This window comes from Panthera pardus, unplaced genomic scaffold, assembly GCF_024362965.1.
Source record: "Panthera pardus isolate Hobbes unplaced genomic scaffold, ASM2436296v1 HiC_scaffold_19, whole genome shotgun sequence".
NCBI lineage: Eukaryota > Metazoa > Chordata > Mammalia > Carnivora > Felidae > Panthera > Panthera pardus.
The window spans coordinates 18,094,953-18,121,623 of NW_026526754.1; the positions used below are offsets into that span (position 1 = coordinate 18,094,953).

The 26,671-nt window shown below is 45.3% G+C and overlaps 1 long non-coding RNA gene across 6 annotated transcripts in view; it reads right to left on the bottom strand.

Moving 5' to 3' along the window:
* LOC109245661 (uncharacterized) overlaps nt 1-26,671 on the bottom strand; it is a 593,199-nt gene that overhangs the window by 355,126 nt on the left and 211,402 nt on the right. For all 6 annotated transcript variants that reach the window (XR_008423571.1, XR_008423572.1, XR_008423573.1 and 3 more), the window contains exon 3: nt 15,475-15,531. This is a non-coding gene — a long non-coding RNA (uncharacterized LOC109245661). The remainder of the gene's footprint in view (nt 1-15,474; nt 15,532-26,671) is intronic.

The window sequence follows — 26,671 nt, forward strand, 5'->3', positions numbered from 1 at the left end:
TCTTGCCTGCCTGCAGGCACACGATCTCCTATAACACAGCCACCTCCGTGCGTTCACGCGCACACGTGCATATATGTAAGTGTGCGTGTGCTGACACACTTACAGGAGTAGGAAGCCGTGTTGGGGGTGTGGGGGCACCTGGAGTGGACCTGCTAGGGCTCTCGACCCAGCTTCCCTGAGACGTGCGATCTTGGGCGAGCAAATTCCAGGCCACGCCAGGCCCATATCACACCAAGAGGAACTAGCCAAACACGGAAGACAAATCCTGCGCGGTTTCCTTTACATGTGGGATCTAATACTGTCCAACTCACAGAAGCCGAGAGCGGACGGCAGCTGCCAGGGGCTGGGGGAGGGGTACTCTGTAAGTTTTGCATCGTGTAAAACATTTCTGGAGATCTGCTATACAGCAGAGGGCTATGGCTAGCAATACTGTGCTGTAGATGTAACATTTTCTAAGAGGGTAGGTCTTAGGCGAAGTTCTCAGGTCATAAAATGACAACAACAACAATAGTAAGAGCTGGAGGAAGCGTTGGGAGAAGGTGGGTGTCTCTATAGTCTTGATGGTAGTAAAAGGTTCGCAGGTGAACACTGATCCTAAACTCATTGAGTTGCAGACATTAAATATGGACAGTATTAAAAAAAAAAATAGGGACAGTGATTGATGTGTCGATCATACCTCAGTAGAGTGTTTTTCTTTGAAAAGAAGAAAAAACGAGCATAATCATTATACCTTTCCTCTGCTTTTCTTCTGTGGTATAACCAAGGAAAGAAACGGAAGTGCGTGGCAAACCACAGACACTCAGATTGCCGATATCATCGTCATCATCACCATCATCATCATCACCAGCGCCACCATCACGCCTGTATTTCCCCCGACGGACACCAGTGAGTGAACAAGCCTCTGAGCTATCTGCTCCTTCCTGGAGAGCTCTCCGATTGGAACTGCCTATCACCTCCGGCGGACTGACAAACTGCCCAGACAGGTGACACGGCTGAAGAATCAGAACAAAGTTTCTGCTCGCTGGTGTGTGGCTTAAATGCACGAAAAGGACGCCATAACCACGGCACAAGGAGAAAGGACTCAGCCTGTATCTGCAAGTAAGCTTACTGACGCGGAAGCTCCTGTAAGGGCACCCAGGGTCCAGGAGAACGGCTCTTACTACTGAGACATTACAAAGCCATCTAAGGGGCAGAACATGGCCGATGAAGACGTGAGAAGATCTGGTCCCCGCCCTCCCATGGGGCACCCTAGTGAGGGGGCAAGTCTGCACACACACCAGGCGAGTGGGGAAGGGTCAGTGCTTGCAGAAGGGAAACACACAGAGTCATGAGAACCCTAGTGAGGGGGCACGTATGCCTCCTCACTGGGGGAGGAGCAGGTGCGTGGGGTGTCCCTGAGGGAGGCTTTACAGATCAGGGAGATGCTGGCTGGGGTTGACAATGTGGATGGTCCTGCCGTGATTGAGGTGGGGAGGGTGTCCCTGGCACACTTAGGGGTGTGGCTGCAGCTCAGGGTTATTAGATAGGGACAGCTCGGCACAGAACAGGGAGGCAGGCGGGAGAGAGTTCTTCCACTGCTCGTGCTGGGTAATCGGGTGCTACATACAGGTCACCGAAATGGAAAGCAGCCTTCAAAATCATCCTCGGTGTCTTTATCATGGCCACAGCCACACTATCTTCAAAGCTCACCTCTTCGGAGAAGCTTTCCCTGACTCCCTGCTATGGTGACCCTTCCGCCATGGCCACGTGTCTTGACGCAGCTGTGGAAACTGTGGCTCATAGTCCCAAGGCCCTATCCAGAGAACACCGCTCGAGCTCAAGAATAATGCACCGAATGGAAAGAATCAGGCCATTTCCGGGGCGCCTGGGTGGCTCAGTCAGTTGAGCGCCCGACTTTGGCTCAGGTCATGATCTCACAGTTCGTGAGTGCGAGCCCCGCGTCGGGCTCTGTGCCGACAGCTCAGAGCCTGGAGCCTGCTTTGGATTCTGCATCTCCTTCTCTCTCTGCCCCTTCCCCGCTCATGCTCTGTCTCTCTCTGTCTCTCAGAAATGAATAAACATTAAAAAAAATTTTTTTTAAAAAGAATCAGGCCATTTCCAAAAGGCCAATTATGGTGGGGGAAGATAACTCATTGCTCCTTTTTTATTATTATTATAAACATCCAAAAGCACAGATCCACGCAGACTTGCTGAGCACCTGTGGGGTCAGGAGGAACCCAGCCCCTCTCTCCTGAGTGGCAGCTGTCGGCCTTATCAGGAGGCCCAGAGCCTGCTCCCAGGGCACCTGGGTGGGAGCAGAGGAGCCTACGGCCCGCCCACCAGGGAGCAGGAGAACAGGCCTTCTCCTACAATTGTGGCCTTCACAATTGTGAATTCAAATAACCCGGTTACATAACATGGCATTTGTGACGGCCCATTGTTCTGGCCAGCCCTCTCTGCTTTTGTCCCCTGCTCTGTGCCGGACCCTGAACACACACCCATGCAGGGACCACGTGGTGATCTGCATTCTCCTTTTCCCTTCTGCTGAAACGGATCCCTGCACCCACCAGTTATTTACCCATATTCCAGTTTCCTCCTCCACAGCATGCCATAGTGTTGTCCAACTAGCTAAACTTAGAGAAGAGGAATCTAGGGGAAGAAAGGTAGAAAGAGGAGCTTGCCTGAGAGCTCTGCAAACAGTTGGTGGGGGGTAGGGGGAGAAGGCAAGAGAGACTCTAGTTCACCGCGTGCGGACGGAACCGTCTCTCCCTCCCTACGTGGCTCACTTTATGATGTCAGCTCACACATCGCTCTAATGAAAACATCCCGTTGCCTCTGTGTGCCAGGGTGCTGTTTTGCTTTGAATATTGATCTTCCGTTTTCGGCGACAAACTGTTTTCTCTTACATAATTCTCTGAGAAAGCACAGGAAAATAAAAATAAAAAAATAAAATAAAAAACAGGCCATAGACATACTGGCCAAAGTTACATGTCCTTTGGGAAGTTTAAAACGAAAGGAGCAATGCACACTCAATGAAACCAGAAGCATGTTCAGAGATTTCTACCTTTGGCTCCTTGGCAAGGCTTGAAAAGAACAGATGCGGGGAACAAGGCTGTTGTTAAGTCTCGCTTTCTCTACCTGGAGCTGCTGACTCAACGGTTTTGATGGAACAGATCGTCTTGTTCCTGAGTGCGCCAAGGCGAGACAGGGATGACCGAACTGGCTGTGGTCTGACACCTGCGGATGCATCGCCGCTGAGCCGTGTGGCCCTCCCGGTTTCCAAATAGCATCTCCAGTTGGGATGTCCAACCATTTCCTTCAGGATCTGGCTCTGCATTACAGGATCTATGGTGGGCGTCAACCATCGGGTTCCCAGAGCCAGGAGCATGGGCTGACCTGACCTAGCGATGTGGTCTGAGTGGCAAAATGTGAGAGCTGGGTTCATGGTGATGTCTTAGCTCCTTCTTGCTGGAGTTCATTCACTCAGGAACCCACTGGGATAAAGAGCGATCACTGTTCAGTGGACATGAATTCAACACTTTAGAGGTGTTATATCACTTAATCCTCCCAAGAGCCGTATTATTATCCCAATTTTATGGATAAACACAGTGCAGCCTACAGAGGTTGACTGGGCCAACTCAAGGCCAAACAACTACCAAGGGAGGAAGAAGGATGTTGAATCTGGGAAGGCTGATGCCAGGGGCCAGTAGTCAAAAGGAGAAATACCTATGCCCCATCCAGTCTTTCCTTCAGGAAACATATTTTGGTCACTTTTATGTTTACTTGTTTGATGGAAAAGTAAAACAACGCCCTTTGTTTTCACAGCGAAAAAAGTGGCGGAGCGAAACCCCAACAGTGTGATATACTGTAATGTCTTCACGGATAGAGGTCGTATTAGTCTTTTATTGCACTGTGACGAATTATCACAAACTCCATGGCTTAAAATGACACCCACTATTACCTGAAAGTCTCTACAGGTCAGAAGTCCAGATGGGACTGGCAGGGCGCTCTGCCTAGGGTCTCACAAGGCCAGAGTCAAGGTGTGAGCCAGGCAAGACTCTACCATGAGCTTCTAGGAAGGAATGTGCTTCCAAACTTAGGTTGTGGGCAAAATCCAGTTTCTTGCTGTTGTAGGACTGAGGGGTTAGCTTCCTCCCTGGCTGCCAGTGGGGCCCCTCTCTGCTTCTCAAGACTCCTCTGGGGTCCTCATCACATGGCCTCTTCCATCTTCAAAGCCAGCAATGGCACATCAAGTCCTCCTGGTGCTTTCAATCTCTCTGACTTCTTTCTGCCACCAGTCAAAGGAAACTCACTGACTTTTAAGGGTTCATCTGATGGGGTCAAGTCCAACTGGCTAATTTCTGTATGTTTCGGGAACTTGGGACTTTACTTACATCTGCAAAACTCCTTCACAGAACCTAGATCCTCATTTGACTGAATAATCAGGGGATAGGAATCTTGGTGGGGGACATCTTTAGAAATGTGCTTACTACAAAGATAAAATTGGGCACTGGCAGACGGGCATTTGGGCTGTGGGTAGAGAGGAGTTCGGGAGGGGCTGTTCCTTAGATGGGCCTTTCCTTTGTATGCCCTTGTTGCCTCCTGCCTATGCTTCCAATATATGCTTTCACATCAACAGATGGATTCCTTGTCTTTCTGCTGAGACTCATTTTCCCCATTTGTGGAAAGTGGGGGAGGCGGTTAAAATTACGCAAAACCTCTGAGTATTTGAGATAATTAAATTAAGATGATGCTTGTAGGTTTCATACAGTACCTTCATGTAATAGATGTTCAATAAGCATTGGATATTGTCATTACTGATATTTTCTATGATTAATTACATAATTAGATGCAATGCTGTTCATGCTAATAAAAATGTAAGCGGTGATTTTAGGAGGAGGTGATACTTAAGATCCTTTTTAAAGACAATTTAGAAAGTGTTTTAGAAAGTGTTGGGTGTTTGCTTTCAGTCTCAAATGCCCAGGCACACACATTTATTCCATCTTTTACCCCAACTGTGCATTCCTCCGGGAGAAAATGTGCCCTACCCAGTGTGCTCGGAAGTCCTGGAGAAGCTACATCATGGGAATAATAATGACAAAGACAATAGCCAGTGTGTTGAGGACTTGGTCTGGGCCGCGTACTCGACCGCACACTTTACATATGTTGACTCTTAATCTTTGCTATAACCTTGTGAAACAGATTCCAGTACGATTCCCCTTTTACGGAAGAAGATACTGGGGCTGGGTGAGATCTCACAGCCCGTAGGAGGCAGGGGTACACACACAGCCAAGCAGCCGGGCCCAGCTTCAAGTATTTCTCTACCCTTTCTTCCTCTCCTGCTGATTTATCATTCACTTGTCTTCAATGTGCTCAGCTTATCTGCTCATTTTTGCACACAGCTTACCCACTGCCTGGATTGCCAGCTCCCAATTTCCACTTTCTTTTCTATTTGCCTTGCTCTCATGCTTTATGCATCTTCTGAAATTTTAATGTGCATACAAATGGCCTAGAGACCAGCTTGAGATGAACTGAGGAATTCTGAGGTGGAGCCTGACACTTCAGATTCCTAACAAGCACCCAGGGACACTGCTCCATGGACCACACTGTGAGTAGCAAGACTCGGGTGGATCATGGGCTCCATGGGCGTAGAGATCGTGGCCGTGATTTCTGCAGCTCTGGGGCCTGACAGTCTGCTGGTGAGCTCCACAGGCAGTCCATAGATAAGTACAGAGCGAATGGAGGAAGGAATGAATAAAGGTATCCCTTCCCTCTAACTGGACCTTCTCCGTGGTCAATTTTACGTGACTGCCTGAAATCAGAGAGGCCTCCATTCAAACCACATTTCCAACCTAAGACACATGTAACATCAAACAACTTAACAGCTCTGGGTCCCAATTTTCTCTTAGAATAAAAGGGCATAATATCACAGCACCTTGCCCATTGTTGACTTTGAACAAGTGAGGGGAAATGAGATCCCTCAATTTCGATCCCACGCTTGGGGTCGATAATATCTCCATTGAGACTAGAGTAGCCCCTGGAGCTTCATCAGCTGTTGGCACATTGGTCCCATGGGCGGGGACATTCCTCCTACCTCCTCAGTCCATTTCCAGTTGATCCACTCACCACCCATATAGTGAGGTTTTGTGCCAAAGAGAGAAGCAGGAATGAGCCAGGGAGTGATCTAAGGAGAGCAAGGATAGGCACTGAAGGCTCTGGGAATCGTTTAGCAGGTGGGGGGGGGGGGGTGGGGTGGTCCGCCGAGGTCACAGTTTTCCCGGCAGGCATCGAGGTAAACAATGGAGGCCTAGAACATCACTTTCAATGATGGCCTGTACCGGCTGACTGATTCTCCTCTTCCAGCCATCACATTTTTCCACTTCCAAACCTACTGAGAATTTCTCCTGGGAAGCTAATCTTGGCTTTAGCACACACATACTACGTAAAAAATGAGTAGCACAAATCACTGGATCTCCAAGTCCAAGGCAAACTTTTCAGTAGAGCCCTTTATTGAGTATCCCTTCTGAGAAATGACATATTGTTCAACTCTGCTGAAATATCTGCGGGGCATCTTAATTTCTCTATTTCCAGGTCTCCTTTGAAAGTTTTTTTTCTTCGGAATGTTCTTTTATTTTTTCCTTTCTTCTTTCCTTTCTCTCTCTCTCTCTCCCTCTCTCTCTGTGTCTCCCCCTCCCTCCCTCTCTTTATCTCTCTCTCTTCCTTCCTCTGTCCCTTTCTTTCTCTATTCTTCCTTCCTTCCTCTTTCTTCCTTTCCTTTTCTTTCTTTTCTTTTTCCTTTTCTTTCTTGCTTTCTCACTGGATTTCCCAAAGAACATGAGCAAACAAGGAAAAGAAATTCTACTTCCCAGACAAAAATCTAAGTGCCTACCACTACAGACGGTGTGACTTAAGGAAAGTTTTTATAGCCTTCTCTTAAAAAAAAAATGTAGTTGAGGTTTCCCCATACAGAGAAAAAATAAAGAGGGAAAATGGCTCAAAACATAAACTGAGATATTAACTGAGAAGGCCATTCAAACACAGGAAAGTATTGAAACGATCACAGTTCACACGGGTTTAGGGCAGAGACCCCCTGGTGCCGACGGGTATAAGGTGAGAACCGGCTGGCAGTCCCTGGATCTGATTACTGCACACACTTCCCGTCACCAAGAGTGAGCACCCAGTTAATAATGATGGCTGTCAGCCAATGGATGTCAACAATCTCCCCCACCACAGCCCCCTCCCCTTGCCCTGGTCAAGAACATGATGTTCTGGTGGCTTTGGTTTGGGCTTGACTGAAGTGTCCCCACCTCTGAATGCCTTTGTATCCATCTCTGGCAACCCACGGACCTTTCCTCATCTCAACTGCACTCATTTGGGCCCTTTCATGATTCCTAACTAGTGGTTATTCAGTCATAATTGAGGCAGGAATCAGATCCTTGCCTTATAATCAGAGCCAGCCAGTTATCATGGGGCTCAGCAAGTTGATTCAATGCCACAGGGAAAATATATCATTCTGGGGTTTGGTTTAGACATTTGCATTCCCTGATTTCTTTCTCCTTCCAACTTAGACCATTACCCAAAACTCTGCAGGCTCTGAGGTTAAGCAGACCTATATTTGAACCCAGCATCTACCAGTATTAGACTGGAGAGCCCTGGACACATTTCCTGTTGTCATTACTTAGTTGTTTGTGAGTCTTTTTGTTGTTGTTGTTATTTTAGTTATTTTTAGAAAGAGTGAGACATAATAGTAAGGAGTCCAAATTCAGTGTGTTTCATTTACCCATGGAATCAGTCATTCTGGGCACACATTAGGTACTTTCAAACTAGAGTGTTTGGAGAACAGAAAGCAAGCATACTTTTTGCACTTCAGAAATGGTGGCCATGGTCAGGTCTGAATCAGTCTGGTTGAGGCCAGGCAAGATGCTCCTCCTAGGCCCCCAGGCATGCAGCTACCCTTATACTCCCATGTTCCAACACATGTGGCTCCACAGGGACACCAGATGCACGTGCATGTCTGGCTTTGTTCATTTCCTCAGACCATCATGCTCATCGCCGGCCTCAGGATCTTTGCATGTGCCATTTCTTTCACTTAGCATCCTCTTCTTTCACTCAATAAGTATTTTTTTTCAGCACTCACTACATGTCAGGCACTTGTCTAGGGGATACAGTGGTGACCAAGACTGTGACCTCACGAGGCTTATGTTTTATGGGTATGTGAAGGTAGGGGTAATTGTGGGAAGGCTGAAACAAATAATCCAATCCAGAGATAATCTGGGAGTGATGAGTACTATGAAAATAATCAAACACAGTCATGGGAGAGAAAGTAACTGAACACAAAGGTCAATGAAACCCTCTTTGAGGAAGATATTTGGAATTAAGGAGATATTTTGCACTGAGCTATAAATGGTGCAGATTGCGTGACTATTTCAACGAGGATCATTCCAGACTGAGTAGCAAGAGCAAAAGCTACATGGAGTAACTTGCTCCTAGGATGACTGCCAGTGAGTTCTTCACCCCCACACGTCTGCACCTTCTCAGCGCCGAGAAGTGGAATCATTTCTCCCTTGTTCTTGAATCCGAGCTGGCTTTGGCAATTCCCTTGGCAATTCGAATGGGACAGAAGTGACATGCTGGGATTGTTGAGGCCAGGTCATTAGAAACCCTGCAGGTTCCACTTGGGCCTGCTGGAGCACATTCATGGGGGGCACCCGCTCAGATCTCACTGTCGTGCTCCACAGAGAGGCCACAGGCAGATGCATCGTTCAACTGACCCAGCTGAGCTCCTAGCCCACTGCCAACATCAACTGTCACTTACGTGAGGGAGCCATCTTGAATGTCCAGTCTTGCAGAGTCTCAGCCAACAGCTGATTGCGCCTATCAGCAGAAGTCACCCAGTTGAGCCCAGTCAACCACAGAACTAGGAGAGGTGATCATCAAGTGTTATTAAATTTCACCACGTTTGGGGGTGATCTGTTACACAGCAGGAGATAATCATAACACCCTGTGACTCTGCTCTGTCCACCTCCAGTCCATTTCGCCTTGTTAATTCCTTCTTATCTTTCAACTCAAACATTATTCCCATAGAGGAACCTTCCTACAACCCTCACCCCAGATGCTCAGGCACCTTCCTGTATATTCTCAGAATTTGTATTTTACCTTCATAGCACTAATAATAATTTATAGTTTGTATTTATTTTTATGGTTACTTATAATTGCCCCCTTCTATGCTCAATGATAATTCTCTATGTGTTTTGCTCACCATAACATCCCCAACATTTACCATAGAGCCTGGCACCTAGTAGGTAATCAATAAATATTTGTTGAATAAAATAATAAAACAACAATGGAATGAATGTGTTGGCTTCAGGAAAAAAAAAAAAAAAAAAGGGCATCCAGTTGTCAAAGTTAGCATACTTGATAACAGATATTGTCCCCAAATACGAATTCATGTCTGGTGGCCATATCTAGCTAGACTTTCTATCAAAGAAAGTTTAGAAGTTAAAATATCAACGGTCCAGAACATGTGGAGCCCCAGAAGAATTGGTTAAAAGATGGTTCTGTGACCTTCCAGAGGATGAAGAGTCCCTAAGTGGGCAGAGACCCTATGGGATAAGAGCAAGATCCTGGGATCCTTCTGGTTCTCAGCTACTCCAAGGAGAGTCAGCAACCTGAAGCTCCTTTCATATCCCCAGCATCCCACACCAAAGCCATAAACAGTATGCACTCAAAGATGCCTCCCGAGCTTCTAAAACACAGCCCACAAAACTCCTCCTGGTTTACCTTCCTTCCACATTAGAAGCCTGTTTTCCTGCTTACTGCCTTTATATATTAAAAATAGTTTTTATGTCTTACTGCCAGACATTAAGAACTTATTTATCAGGTACTATGCCAAGTGCTTTCCATGCATTATCTCACCTAATCCTCCCAGAAGCCTATGAGGAGAGCATCTCCCAATTACAGATTGAGTAAACTAAGGCACAAAGAGGTTAAGAAATTTGCCCAAAGCCATGGAGCTAACAAGAAGCAGAGCTAGGTCTCAAAAACAAAACAAACAACAAAGAATCAAATGTGTGTGTGTGTGCACGCACACACGCACACACACACAGATTTGAATGTGTCCAAAACACAGATTTTTACGCATTCTGCTTCAATGCCTCATAAAAGAGAACATGTTCTCCTGATTTTGCCCCGCCCTGGCTCGGAACCAGTTAACGTGGCTCTGGGCCGGACACACCATAGGAGACGGCATGTGGTGATGACCTACCAAGGTTTAAACCCTGACACTTCCAGCAGGGGGGTCAGACTCCCCTTCTCCACCAGGGCCCAGCAGCCTGGAAGCACGTCTGAATGGGCATCGCGGGCACAGAGAAGGAGCTCAGCCCCCAGCCAATCGCAGGCACAGGCGGGCAGGGCGGATCACCCTGTGGCACTCTCAGGACCCAGGGGACGGGGGTGCTGAGTACACTGTCAAGCTGAAGCTGGGGAAAGAGCTTGGATCTCAGGAGAATCCCCCAAGAAACACGGCCACAGTGAAACATCAGGTGCAACACGGCTTTATTCTGGGTGGGCCAATTTTGAAATTCAAGACTGATAAACATGTCTGGGAATTTGAGAGACTGACTCAGAAATCCCCGGGCCCTTGGCCCTACCATTACGCGAAGGCTATAGATCCCACAAGTGAGCTTGCTCTAATCTTCTCTGCGCTTCCCTGACTCTCCCCGCCTCCCCCATCCCCGCCCTGTGTGATAGCTGCCTCAGCAAGTGTGAATCACGAAACCACATAAACTGCAACAAGGCCATCCTCCTGCCGACTTCTGGGAACATAAACAATAATAATGTAAATGCAACGTACTAAAGGCTTAAGCAAAGTGCTTAAAGGAAATCTATATTTTTTATGTAAACAGTCTTCTGTTTACAGACGTGGTAACAGTCGTTCTGCTCAACTCTGGGAGATCTGAAACCAGTTTGCCCTAGAAGCAAAGGGTATAACCTCTGGCCAGGAGAGTGCAAAGGAAAGAGAACGCAAAAACCTCACTTTTAAACGTCTCTTCCCCCTTCCCCTTCTGCAGCGCTGGCTGGTGATACCTCTGTTAGGTGGTTAGACATGTGCATTTTCCTTTGCATAGCTCTCAAAGAACGCTTTGTAGGGCAAAAGGTATGGGGTGTGTGCGAGCATGTGGAGATGAAACAGAGAGAGAGGAAGAAAGGGGAGGGGGAGGTTAAGGTGTTGGAGAAGGAGCTTAAACTCAGACACTGCACAAACCATGAAAACCTTTCCCACCATTTCTATGTCTCCTTTTGTCTCAGAGCCGAATATTGATCCTAGGTGGTGATCTACATGGCTAGAAAATGTCAGACAACTTGAAAATTCCTGATTGTTGCTAACCACAAATATTCGGGATTTGTGTTATCTAGGTTATAATGAGAACCTGCCAGGGAAAAATTCAGACATACAAATCTTTGTGTAAACTACCTTAAGAGTCTTAAGCTGACAAAAGCCAGAGCAAAGTCTGAAATTTTGTCCTCAGAGTACCCATAATTGAGTCTCTGGCTCTTCATATATTGTAACAGGATTCCAGCAGAACTTGGGTTTTCCACGTATGCCATTCTCTGTTGGGGCCAGAAAAGTCTTACTTCGTTCCGTGGCCTCCCTGATCTAAATATCTGGGAACCGTAGGGGTTATGGGGTAAAATGGTTTTCAACGTTCTGGGCACTGATGGAGGAAGGGGTGAGAACAGTCTCCACATGACCCTCCTCCTGACCGCTGTCACTCTTGCCTGTCCAGAGTCCAACCCCTTCTTCTTCTAGGTGCTTAGGCCAATCACACCTTCACCTCCAGAAATTTAGACCTTGAGCACTATCACCCGGTCAAAAAACAATGGCAGCTGACAATAGCTATCTCATCGAAGCCAACGGAATGAATGATGAGATGCCTGCAGTAACATGAGAAAAAGTGGAACCAGTTTTGGTCATCCCTGCCTCCCATCCTGGAAAACCAACCTGCGGTAGGAGAGCTTAACCATATTCTGAGACTAATTAGCTGATCCTGGCTGTCGGACCACACAAAGGGAGGCAAACCTTTGTAGAGCACAGACACAAATCTTTTTTTTTCTCCTTTTTTTGAGGATGTTTTTGGGGGGCACCATTTTTTTTAAATTCAAAATATACACAACAAAATGTGCCATTTTAATTATGTCTCATAACTAAATATACAGTTCAGTGGCATTGAGTACATCCACTGCGTTGTACAACTATCAATCACTACTATCAGTTTCCAAAACTTACTCATCAGCCTGGAGTTTCCTACCCCCCTCTCCCCCTCTGATCTACTTTCTGGCTCTGCGAATTTGTCTCACATGAATGGGTCACACATTAATCGTCCTTCAGTGTCTGGCTCATTTCACTTAGGATAATATTTTCAAGGTTTATCTACACTGTAACAGGTATCAGAATTTAATTTCTTTTTAAGGTTGAATAATATCCCATTGTATGGATACACCACATTTTGTTTATCCATTTATATGTTGATGGACATTTGAGTCGTTTCCACCTTTTTGGTATCTGGGATAGTATTGCTATAAAACATTGGTGTGAAGGTATCTGTTTGAGTCCCTGTTTTCCGTTCCTTTGCATATGCACATGGGAGTTGAACTGATGAGTCATGTGGCAGTTCTATATATATATGTTTAGGAGGAAATGCCAGTGTTTTCCTCAAGTCTTTAACAGACCAAGTGAATGGGCCCACTTGACATCTAAACCATACCCAGGTCTCATATGGGCTGATGTACTCTGACTACAGAAGAGAGATTAAGGAATCAACAAAACAAAGAAGAACCACTAACTTGTATAAGACACCTAGAGGGGCCAATCCGGTAGTGATTTCCTCACATTATATATTTTAATTCTTACCGTAACCATATGAAACAAGTCTTTTTAATTTTATACCCTCTCCCCAATTATCTTTAGCAGATAAAATTGAGTTTCAAAGCATAGGGAACTTTCCAAGGTCACCACAAAATAAATCTGTTTGGACTCATGTTTGTGCCATTCTCTACCACAGATCCCCTTAGTCAAACAGAACACATATGAGGTAAATGATCCTGAGCAGGGAAATCATCTAGCCAGCTCACCCAGAAGTCTAAACTGGTTTCCTAGGTGAAGTTCCAAATCTGAAGGCAAAGCATGGGTGAGTTCCCCGAAGATTCTGTTTTCTGGCCCCAAATCACCCCTGCCTGGGCCAGGGTAGTGAGTAACAAATAAAGAGGAAGGAAGGAAGGAAGGAAGGAAGGAAGGAAGGAAGGAAGGAAGGAAAGAATGGAGGGAGGAAGGGGGGAAGGAAGGAAAGAGGGAAAGGAAAGGAAAGGAAAGGAAAGGAAAGGAAAGGAAAGGAAAGGAAAGGAAAGGAAAGGAAAGGAGGAAGATGAAAAGCAGAACATAGCAAGGCCATCTGGTCAACAGTGGGTCTGTAACCTCCAGGCAATCATCCATTCTGTGCTGGCTAGCCTTTCACATGAAGCTGTCCCTGCTGAGGTTACATCCCTCCTCACTGTGGCCTCAAGGAACCCAAGAAACACACTCATTGCTTCTTTGGTTATTTTATAAACAGTGCTTGGAAACCACGAGTCATTATCACTCTCCTGACCAGCCAGTCAGACTTTCCATGCCCTTGTGTGCCATGCCCTTAATCTTCTCAAAGCCAGCAGCATCATTCCTCTAAACCAAGAGGATTGTTTACTTTGGCCATAATCAGGGCAGAGTTTAGGTATCAGCCTGTCCTCTCTTAGTGCCCAACAGGGCTTTAGGGCTATAATCCAAACATTCATCCCACCATCCATTCTTTTATGCACGCAATCGTCCATGCACTCCTAGATCCTTCAAATTTTGCCCAGGCAATTATATATTCATATATCCATTCATCCATTCATCTATTCATCCTTCCACCCACCCATCCATTCATTTATTGATGCAAGTATCCACCCATATAGTCCCTTTTAATCTTTCAGCTACTTATCAATTCCTCAATGTATCCACCCACTTACCCAATAACCAATACAGTAATTTATCCACTCATTTGTGCATAGATGCATCCATCCTTTTATCACCCACTCAATCGCTCACCGCTTCTTCACTCAGTCACCCAATCACCCACTTATTCAACCACCTAACTACCTATTCCCTAAGTCTGTAATCACCTATCATGAGCCAGGTACCGGTGCTGATGTGGGAGGAATAAATGTGAACAGTATGGTTACCCATTCCCCCATCCACCTACAATCTCCCATCGATCAGCATCTATCCATTTATCCACCCTGTAGAATTCCACCCCTGTGGGCACTGACATCATTACTGGGAGGCTCCCAGTGAGGTTCAAAGAGAGAAGTAGAGATGAACCCAGATTCAAGTCCATGCAGAGAGTGCAACCAAAATGGTAGGTGGGAAGGACTGGCTAAGAGACAAAAACTAGTCAAGAGACAAAATACCAGAACCGTAGTTAAAAAGGAAGCCAATTTGCAATGGTGCATGTGAATATGGAATCTGCAGAGATTCATTTGGGTACCACCATTACTCACAGAGATATTGAGAAATAATTCTGAGCCTTCCTGAGGGTCAGAAGGAAGCTTAAAAAGGTGTCAAGATGATTAAGACACTTCCATGTATCTATCCACCCATCCATCAATTCATTCATTTATTCACATATCTACACACCCATATATTTATACATCTATCCATCTACATTTGTATTGTTCAACAACTGTAGCACTGGCTCTTAATCAGGGCTCCCTGAATTGGTACAATCACATGAATGCAATTCATCCTTGTACAGAAGTGCAAATTAAATATTTGCTGAATAAATTAATGAGTGCTCTCAGTTATGACTAGATAAACCCAAACCAAAAAGGTGGTGCCCTGATCAGATAATGTGGCTGGCTCTCAGGCTGGTAGGAATAAGTTTACTTTTCATATGATTGCTTAATGACAACGTGTGGGATTCATCCTACCTGCATTTGAGAAATGGATATGCCCAGACGAGGCCATGACTAGTTTAGGCATGTCTAAAGGGACTTGGTTTTAGCTGTTTGACAAAGTGAATCCAACTCCCTCAATATTCTAACACACCACTGGAAAGGGCGAAGGCCAGATTCACGCATTAGGAGCTAATCAGCCAGATCTCAGGATTCAGTAGATCCAATTATTTTTGCTTAACACCACTTTACGAGGCCACCATAGAGACCCTTAATCAAACTGACTGTATGGGATAACTACATTTATGTAAACAGAACTCTGACTTGCTCAGTTGAGGAAGATCACCATGAGTTTGGTCAATATAGACAAGCTGTCTGGACAACTCAGAGTGAAATCTTGTCTTTTATTTCTAAAAAACAAAGTAAGTAAGCCCTTTCAATTAAACCTGGAGGCAAGAGCATGTCAGCAGCACACAGTGGATATGGGAGATAAAGCCAGAGAAAGGCAGATTTCCATCTGGCATCACTTACCACATCTGTGGTCTTGGGCAGGTTACATTGAGCGTCTCTAATCTTCAGTTTCCCCGTCTGTAAAATACAGGAAAACCATCCTTTACTTGATCCAGCTGGATTCTAGTCAGTACCCTATAGAAATATCTATACTCTCGATGCCTGACACAAAGGAGGCACCCAAAATTGGAGCTCCCAGTACGTTGATTTTCTAAATAGTTACTCTGTCTATTTCACTTTTCTTGAGACCACTCATTAAAAAAAAAAAATTTTTTTAACTCTTTTAATACCTGTTAGGAACACTTGACTCTGCAAAGGGCTTCCCTGTCTCTTGCCTCATTTGCATGTCAACATCACCATCGTTGTCATTATCCCCCAAACTATAACCACTTCCATTCTGCAGATAAGAACACCGAGGCCCAAGTGGAATGAGTAACTTACCCACTTTATATCAGACTCAGAACTTGAACCCGTCACCAACAGGCTCTGAGCCCAGTTTTCTTGGTATCAGCAGGTTATAAATAGCAGACCCAAGAAAACAAACAGAAGAGGCAAAAGGCCACCAAATCGCCTGAGACCCATCCAGAGTGGTCTTGCTTATGTAACAAGTATGCAGTTTGCTAACAAGACCCAAGTAGACATATGTACTCATGGCGCTTGTGTTCTTCCACACGTGTGAGCGATATCATTAAACGCCATTGTGACCTTTCGATTGGCCTCCAACATCCAAGATGATCCTCTAACCTGAAAATCTGTCCTATTTGCCCAGATTCCTACAAGGAGCCTGTGTTTTATTTCACTCTTTTCCTGGGTGTGCTTCTATTTTCTTATTTATTTATTTGAACTACTAAATTATCTAATTAGTGACATATACCGTTGACACATGGGCCACTATGAATATTTACTGCACACTTGTTCACGCATTTATCTAAATAGGTGGCATGCCAGCGCCATGTAATAAGGAATAATGATTCTTCAGGAGAGTTACAGGAAATTATAGGAGGGGGAAAAAGTTTTGCACAGTGGGTTGCAGCTTCCAGCCACATCTATCAATTCTTCCTGAGATAGAGCAATTGCATAGTAATGACAAAAAATTTATAGTAATGAATAAATCAATACTCAGCTCTGCGGCAGTTTCAGATGTTACTTTTATAGGTCTTCCCGTGTCTATTATATATCCCTTAGCTCTGGAGCTGAGAGAGTGCAGTGAATGCCAACAGCTACAGGAGAAAGGGAATAGCTCAGACTCCTGAGAACATGGTGATCCATCACGATCCCCTCTCAGGGAGACCCATTTATATCTCTGAGCCCTAACATGGAGCAGCTTACAGTGATCAACTACTCGGTGGACAAGTGTTTGTTTTAAGAATGGAGCTGTCATTTCATACTGAGCAAAATGGAAATGCAAAAACAAACAAACAAACAAACAAACAAACAAACAATTATGTAGGGAGGAGTAGCATCTCCCAGGGCTTTATTCATCCAGCAAATATCAGCACACAGTAGGCCAAGTGCCTACTAGGTACCAAGCATAGTTCTGGGCAGGGGTCAGCAAAGCTTTTTTTCTGTAAAGAGACAGACAGTAAATATTTTAGGTTTTACAGGCCAAATCGTCTCAGCTGCCACATAGCAACTCTGTCTCTGTAGTGCAAAATCAGCCATATACGATTTGTTAAAAAATGGGTACAGCTAGGTTCCCCCGAAATTGATTAACAAAGAAGGTGATGGGCAGGGCTTGGCCCTGTGGGATACAGATTGCCCAGCTGGTATACAGAGCCACATTTCCCCAAAGGATGAGCCCTCCTTCAGTGGACCGTGGGATGACTGGGTAGGGACACAGACCTGGTATAAATGACTTAGAATCACACAAGGAGATTTAATGCCAACTGTAAGTCTCTTGCAATGATTACACCAAGCAGAGAGTCTCTATAGGGTGCTAGCCTTTACTATCTCTCCAACATTTTGTTAACCTCTTTTTCAACAAAAAGAGAGTTCCCAAGACTCAATATTGGCAAGGAACGGCTTCTAGAGATTCAACTATTGTTCCTTTTTTTTTTTTCTGAATTTCTATTTATGGCAAGTAATGCTTGTTTCTGTTTACCATTTAGAAAGGCAGAAACAGGGTTTCTTAACCTTGGCACTATAGACAGATGTGCTGGAGGTGGGATGCTGTGAACTGTAGGATGTTTTGTGGCATCCCTGGTCTCTACCCACTGGATGCTGGTAGCACAAACCATGCCTCTATCACTTACTTCTCCCATGATATCGAGCAACTATTTAATCTCCCCTCCCTCACCTTTCTCCTCTTTCCAACGGGTATGATGATGACAGTAGCCCTAACCTGATTGAATTGCTGTGAGGATTAAATCAATTCATTCATGCAAAGCAATCAGAAGAGAGCCCACCTGGGAAAAGCATTCAATAAATATCAGCCATGGTTATTCGTGCTAGTAACAAAATGTTTCTGCTTTAAATATGTTTATTTGTCTGGTAACTTATTCAAGGAATCCAATTTGAAGAAAATACTAAATAAACAATATTTCAGACGGCATAAAGATATGTCAGGTTTATGGAGATGTCTTGTAAGTAAGTTAAAGTTGTGAAACTAATGTATTTAAAGAGGGGGATTTGGGTGTGTTTTAATCCGAGCTCTATCACGCATTAGATATGCAACTTTGGACCAGCTACTGAGCTTCTGTGACCTCCGGTTTTCTCACTGGGAGGAAAATGGTGCACTCTCGGAGAAGTGTCATAAGGCAAAATCAAGACAGTGTTCTCAGGAGTTGCTCAACACAACATAGGTACTCAATAAATGTTACTTCTTGCCCTCCCTGTCCTTATCGTTAGTAACTCTTACTGGTTGCATCGGCCATCTGCTGTGTAACAAATAACGCCAAAACTTAGTGGTATAAAACTACATCCCTCATTAGCTCACGATTCCATGGGTTGGCAATTTGGGATGAGCTCAGCAGGGTGGTTCTTCTGCCGATCTTAATTAGGGCCACTCACATGGCAGCTGGATGGACCAAGATGGCCTCATTCGCATGTCTGTCTGTAGGGCCTCCTGCTGCTATCGCTCTCAACCTCCACAAGGCTAGCCTTGACCTCTGTCTGGAGGCAGGTGTGTCCCAGAAAAGTGAGAAGAAGCTACAAGGCCTCTTGAGGCCTAGCCTCAGAAGTCACACCACATTCCTTCTACCACATTTCAGTACTCAAGACAGGCCACAAGGTCATCTCACATCAAAGCATGGGGAAACAAACTCCACTTCCGATAGAAGGAAGAGAGCAGTCACCTTGCAGGGAGTGCCATTCACTGGGATCCTTTCTGTAACAAGCTGCCACGCGGTCTGCCAAGAGCTGGAGTGCACATCCTCTCTCCTATTTTCCCATAAGAACACACTGGATGCCATTCACGTGACTAACGTGCACCTCTTTGGGTGTCCAGCTGTTCACAAAGCCCCCCGAAATCACATGGGAAGTACAGTATATCACAAAGACTCAGAATCACCACAATTAATAATGGCACATCTGTTCAAGGTCACCCACTGCAGTTTACATTATTGCCAAGAGAGCCTATGGAATCCGTAGTATTTCCCACTCTGTTCTAAATGTTGCTTCTCTTACATTCAAGAAAAAATGGTCAACGTGAGACATACACCGTGAGATTAGTACAAAGATTAACCTTAAGTCTCTTTTCCTTGATAAAACATGCCATTTATATCAAATGTTAACACTACAATATTAATAACAAATTGTATTAGTAGATCTCGAAACTGATTTGGGCATGATTCATTAGTCCATGTAACTTATTCAATTTAGGAATTCATTCTCACCCACTGTTTTCAGTAGCCACAGTCTAAAAGTAACGTTAGTCTTTTTCTCGTTACTTTTTCTTCTCTCTGGATGGTGACTTTATGGTGACTTTTCTCTAGCACATACCATCAACCTTCTCAAAGATATACTTTAAGTCTGTATGTTATCAATAGCTGCACCACTTCCTATATGTAGGTTTAAAACATCAGACTTTCTGGCCACAAACTAGATCACTTCTAATCTACACACTTCAACAGTGTTCATACCCATCAGAGACTCTAGGTTTGGCTTCCCACGCTGTCACCTACCTTTCTCCAGTTTGGATTCCGTGGTCCACCCCTACAACAACCCCCTGACCTCGGCTCCTGATCCCCCCTGTCTATGCTGTGGTAAATCTCATCCCCGCTTAAACTCACCTCTCTTCTTGCTCCATGCCTGGACCTGAGCAGAATGTGGCAAGAGAAAAACTCACGACCATGCTTACTGGCCTCCTGTGAGATTTCTGGCCACATATCTTAAGTGGGCCTTCAGCGCCTCCTCCCACTTATCCAGGTAACTACTCACACCTTCTCACTCTTCAGGCAGCAGCCAACACTCACTGTCAATAGATGAGCCTGATTCTTATTTTGCTGAGAAAACAGGAGCATTCAGAAGAATGTGTTCTCTTTTCCACCTGCATCTCTGTATGCAGACTCGGCCTTCTCTACTCCTGTTTAGGATGATCAAACGTCTCTACTGCTTTCTGAACCCACCCTCTTCCATCTCATCTTTGGGAATTTTCTCTTAAAGGTGCTCCTCCAACCCCCAAATCAGCAACCAATCAATCAATTACTCCCATCGGCATTTGGACATGCCCAAAAATGGAGCATCTACAAATAAAGACCTTGCCACTCTTTCTGGTATCTCATTATATTTCTTATCTACCCTTTCAGAATACTTCAAAGCTGCCTCCCCTATGATTCCACTAAGAAGTCTCTTGTTAAATTCCTTGGTGGTCTTCATCTCCTTCAGTCCAAATCCCATGTCTTAGACGGCAATGTCTTTGAGTCTCAGTGTCATTCACCATAGTTGACCCGGGTCACTCCTCTTGAAACCCTCCATTGCCTTAGCTTTCCCCAGTCACCACACCTCTACACCTCCCTGGCTTTCCTCCCCCATCACTGGCTAATCCAACTTTTGTCTCTTCCCAGTCTTCAGTGTTGGTTCACCCAAGGATTATGGACTTCACCCTCTTCTCTTCCATATCTACAACTCATTCTCAAGGTGACCTCACTTGGACTCTTGGCTTTAAATATGATCTCTTTGCTGATGACTTCCAAATTTATACCCTGATATATCTAGCTCTGATGTCTCCCTGGAATGCCAGACTCATAGATTCATCTGCACACTTGCTATGTCCACTTGGATGCCTAATAAGCATGTCAAACATTAGAAATACAGAAAAGAAGTTTGTGATTTCACTCCTTGAGTTCCTTCCTTCCCCTTTCAGGAAAAGGCACCACCTTGCGCTCAGTCAGCCCAGAAACTAAGAGGCTGTCCTTGTTTTCTTTCTTTCCATCATCTTTCGATCCAATCCATCAGCAAGGCCTCTTGGCTCTATCGTTAGGATATATCAGAATTTGACTCTCCTGACCAGCTGGATAGCCACCGTGATTTCTAAGTTGGACTTGTGAAATATTCTACCTGCTCTCCCTGTTTCCAGTCTTGCATCCTTACTTAGTTCTCCCCACATAGCAGCCAGAGCGAGCTTGTTCCAGACACACATAAATTGGATAATGTCCTTGATCTTTTCATACAACTCTAGTGATTTTATATCACCTATGGACTATAATCCAGATTCTGCACCTTGGCTGTCATGCTCTTACTGCTACCTACCTCTCTGCACTCACCTCCCATACTCTGCCTCACTCACTCAGCTCCACCATGTTGGTTGGCCTGAGTTCTTACAGACACACCAGATTCATTCCCACATCAGAGTCCCTGTTTTCATGGTTCCCTCTGCCTGGAACTCTCTCCCCACAAACCTTTCAATGACTCACCCACTCACTTTGTTCATTTCTCAACCCAAATATTACCTCTTCAGAGAAGTATCTCTGACTACTTTCCCTCCAACAACCTGTCATTCATCATCCTCACTCTTTGTTTTTTCTTTAGAAGAGTCTTATTACCCAAAATTCCATTATACATGTATTTTATTCCTCACTCACTGTCCGTGTCTCCACTAAAACGTAATTTCCAAAAGATCAAGGGCCTTCTCCATCTCATTCACTGTTCGGTGCACAGCATATTGTAGACACTAAATAAACATTAGTTGGATAAATGATTGATATTATTGGCAGAAATAATAATTGTGAAATGTTCTCAGAACTTTCACTTCCTGCATTCATATCAGACGTGATCATTTGGCTTAAATAAGAAAGGAAGCAAGGAAGACATAAGCTTGTGTTGGCATATGAATTTCATTTAAATTCTTTACCCACTACCTGTATCTCCTCCAGATCCAGATGGAGTTTAAGAAAATGGAGAGGTGGAACTATTTAATGTCTAAATAGTTACATACTAAATAGCTTTCTCTTCTTCTTTTCTCCTAATATTGCCTATAAACTGCGGCACCTGGTTGGCTCAGTTGGTTAAGCGTCCGACTTCGGCTCAGGTCATGATCTCGCTGTTCGTGAGTTCGAGCCCCACATCAGGCTCTGTGTGGACAGCTCAGAGCCTGGAGCCTGCTTCAGATTCTGTGTTTCTCTCTCTCTCTCTTTGCCCCTCCCCTGCTCGCACTCTGTCCCTCTCTGTCTCTCGGTAATAAATAAACATTAAAAATATTTTTTAAAAATATATTGCTTATAAACTCTCTTTATTCGTATCGGACACATCAGAATTTGTCAGAACCCATCAACATCACCCATTACATGAAGACATGTAAACTATAAGCATATTTAATTGATTTGACATGAACATTAAATGTCATCAGTTTATAGTATGCAACTCATCCCAGCAACTAACACCTATCCAAAGCAAGATTTCAAGATGTTTATTTGGCTTTCATAACTCAGAAGGGGATTCTGGAGTGGTATTTTGACAGGTTCTCCCATATAATTACCATTGGCTTTCATATAGAAGGATTCTTTAGATGTAATATCTAAGTTTACTATCAATTATTCAAGTAGGACCGCTCTCTGGGCCCAGGCCTACTTGGGATAGAAGACCAAGGGAAAAGAGATGCTTTGGCAGTACTGAGAGATGCTGGAAACAGAAGTCCCCTGGCTCGCTGGATTCTACCCTCTTGCCACAATAGCAACACTCAGGGATGGAACTGCACTAAGATGTGCCCTAATGATTTCTTTGGTTGTTAGAGTTTGCTCGGATCAGCCTCTTGTCCTATCGAACCGGTCCTCCATGAGGTTATGTGCTCGGCAGAGCCACGTCTAGTGGTCCAGGGGTCCAGGGGTGAGCACGCACTCCTCTGTGCTGCCTGGAGCAGCTGTGAAAGTCCTTGGTGCTGTCACCAAACACTTCTGTGCTGTGTCTTCCTGGCACGTGATAATGTTGTATTTCGCCACCCTCTTCTAAGATAGCTATGGCCGTGTGACTCGGCTTGCCCAAGGGAATAGAAACAGAGGCGATGTGTGCGACTTCTTGGCGGAAGCTTTAAAAACCAGGGCACAATTTGACCTGTTTTCTCCCTAAGCTGAGGTGATTATAGAAGCACATGCCGAGAGGGCGCCTCCTTCAGCCAGGGGCCTGGCGTTCCTCTGATGAGCAGACCCTCCTGACGTCACTTTGCTAGAGATGTGGCTTGAGGGAGAAGGAGAGACAGACCGACGTGCAGGCAGGGCAGATGGACAGACGGACTCAGAGAGGAACTGATGATGTTAAGCCACTGGGATCCGTGGAATGTTTGTTTTCCCCAGCATGACCTGGCCCATCCTGACTGCCATTCCCTTCTGAAGTCTCAGGATGTGGGCAAGGGCTGGTGGTCCTGCAAGCGTGGACGTTAATAATTCAGTCATGGGAGACTTCTTGACACAACAGGGTCTGTGGTACAGGAGAGCAAACAGGTGCTGAGACAGTCATTCTGAAAAACCCCTGGAGAGACTGAGTCATCTCCAAAACACTTCCAGAATCTTGTCTGGCCTCCACCTTCATCAGAAGCCAAGTCCCCAGCGGAATGTCTGCACCTTGTCCTCCAGCCCCTTGTGGTTCCAGCCGAGCAGGGGACCAAGACAGAGGCAGTCAGGTTGGCTTCAGAGCACAGAGGTTGATTCACAGAGTAAAAAGGGCCGGCTGGACCCACCCAGGCCACAGGGCCTTCAGTGGCCCCACAGGCTCCCATGCAGAGAGAACAGAACTCCTGCAGGTCAATCACAGCAAGGTTTTGACAAAACCACACAAATCTGCATCCTAGTTCCTCGAGTTGTGTGGCTTGGGGCAGTTTACTGAGTCTTAATTTCTTCGGCTATGGAACGAGGAACTTAATAATATATACCTCAGCTGGGTGGGGGGAGACTTCGTGAGATAATAAAATGTCAAGAGCTCCATACTGTCCCTAAAACATAGTAGTTAAATCATACGAAAAGGCCATTTTTACACAGAAAAAATGGCCAACTTCTGGCAGTTTGATATGGTTTGACTTAGAAGTGTCGGGTAAGGGGCACCTGGGTGGCTCAGTTGGTTAAGCGTCCGACTCTTGGTTTCAGTTCAGGTCACGATCTCACAGCTCACGAGACGGAGCCCCATGTCAGACTCTGCACTGCCAGCGTGGAGCCTGCTTGGGATTCTGTCTCCGCCCCTCTCCCCCCACCACGCTCTCAAAAATAAATAAATAAATAAACTGAAAAAAATTGTCAGTTAAGAGGAGCTGGTTTCACTTCTGAAAAAATTCCGATAATTCAGTAAGGGCTACTCGTGTCTGTCATATGTTCTTCCTCAGGATTCGCAAACCAGAGAATGTTCAGATGTTTCCCAGACTCTGTAAATGGACTACATGTACTAGACGACCATTAGGCAAGCTCTGTCACTGAGTATGTGAGCCACGTGGCCACAGGTGGCTGGCCTTGGCCAATGGTCTTCTCCCAAGACCAAATCATCAGTACCTGCCCCTGGCTTTGCTTCCATTAGCTCCGCCCCGAGGCACTAGAACAGGTTGGCTATATAGAACCAAAGAGCTGTCTCTGAAAAATTTACGCCAAGAATCCTAAGATTTATTGTCTTCCCTGCCTGGGATGGAGAAGCAGCACGTGGGAGATTCTTTTTATAAAAGAGAGGGGATTCGAACTCGTCGGCCTGCCTACTGGACAAGCCAGCAGCATAGCCCTCTGCTTACTTCTCCCCACTCCCAGCCTCAGGTTACCAGGAAGTATTAATGAACTCAGGGTGGCTGCGGAAGGCAATGGGCTATTTCCAGCCTCCACGTGTTTGCTCCTGCTATTCCCTCTACCTGGAATGCCTTTCTTCTCCTCTGTTCCCCTCTTTCCCACACCTCAAACCATGCTTTATTGTACACTAAGACTACATACTTTATGAGAGAAGGGATCCTGTCTGTCTTGTCCATTGCTTATATTCCTAAAATGGCACTTACATTCAACAGATACTGGCTGAATTAATGACTGAATAAGTGAATGAGTGCAAAGGCCTACTCTAGCATCAAGAGCTTCAGAAAACTTGGTCCGGACACATGTCTCGTGGTGAGGATCCCCTGCCATGTCCTCCCGAGGCACCTCTGTAGGTGTCTTCAACCCTGCTCTCACAACACTAAATGTGTGGCAACACCCTATTGTACAAGGCCAGAGACTGCCTTTTTCACGTTAGAGATTCCCCGAGTGAAGACTTGGGATGTGGCTAATAAGGTGCTCTGTAAATGTAATCTCAGGCCCAGTTCCCTTCCTCTCTCTTCCTTGGCTCTTTGAGAATAGCCTTGGCACCTGCAGCCCTAGGCTGGGAGAGTGGGGCTCTCAAACCCTAATGGAAAGATGAGTTCAGCTCAGGGAACCACCTGGAGGGGTGGGGAGGAGAGACTTGGCGCTTTTCACAGTCTATGCAGAGGACTATGAATTCTTCACTTCTAAGCAAAATGGCAAAAGGGAAATATGGGTCTTCAAACAAGTGATTTATTCTGTATCAGAAACGCATTTACCTGGCCTATTTTGCTGAACAGAAAAACCTCAGGTTCACTTAGTAAAACTCAATCTGAATATTTCTATCCTTTATTTCCATACAGATTAGCTTCATATGGCCTCGAGTATAAACACCACAGATTGGCTTGCGGGTTCTATGGGGGGAAAGAGGCAGCGCGGAAGGGAGATCATCGCTATTTTAAGTTTCTTCATGGTTCAGCAGGCGGCTGCCTAAGAGTTCTAAAGGAGCAAACAAAATAAGAAAAGTTTATTGATTAGTTTACAAATAACTGTTGTATAAGAAAAGGTACTGAATGGCAGGCTGGCTTACTGATGGCTTACTCCTCGCAGCCCTTTTCATTCTGTGGCCTTGGGAGCAGCCTCAAGGGGGAAATAAAAGTAGCAAAGCAAATGCGTTGTCTGGATAAATAAGAGTTTGCACCGGGTTGAAAAAATAAATAAACAGGACCCTTTATTTGTTGCTGATTCGGAAGGAGACCGGCATATGTCTCCTCTTCTTCATCCCTTCATGAAAAAATCTTTTTAAATGTTTTTCCCCTCCTCTGGCTGGCACAATAAAACTTGAGATGCCAGACTCCAGGGCACAGGTGACAAGTTTTGATATGGTCCCCTCTAGTCACCAGGCAATGAGTACTTTTAGGAAAAAAAAAGCAAGAGCATCAAACCCATGCTTGTTCCTGGGCTTACAGCTAAAAGATCTTGACCTGGAGAGTGAAGTCGTTTCGGGGTGGGGAGATGGGCAAGAGTCCTGGAAAAAGTAAGTGCAGGAACACCACCAGGATTTCAACCTGCTCTGAGCTGCTCCGTCTTTGTGAGGCCTTGGCAAGGTGTTGGCTGGTGGGGAGGATTAACAGAAATAAGGCGCACGAAAGCCCAGGGACAGGTAAGCTCTCGGGCAGTGCACAGTCGGCACCGGGATGAGATTTCGGTCACCAGAAACTTCTCATGAGATATGGGAGTAGAGTGCAAGAGAGGGGGCTACGGGGCAAGTCAGGCAGAGAGGGAGGGAGCGTCTAGGCCCCACCAAGGAGTTTGGTCTGATGTCCACAGACTGGCATATCCCAAATGTGAAACAGGCAGAATGAGTCCAATTTGACCTGGAATGTTGACCAAGCACTAATGAACCCTGGACCACAGAGACAGTGTTCTTGCCCTTTCAAGCCCCACTTCATAACTTCTGCTTATGCTACAAAGAAAGTCACTTCGACATTGGCGGATCGTCAACATTTCTTGAGCATTTGCTAATTTCTCTTTTTAAATTTTTTTTTTTT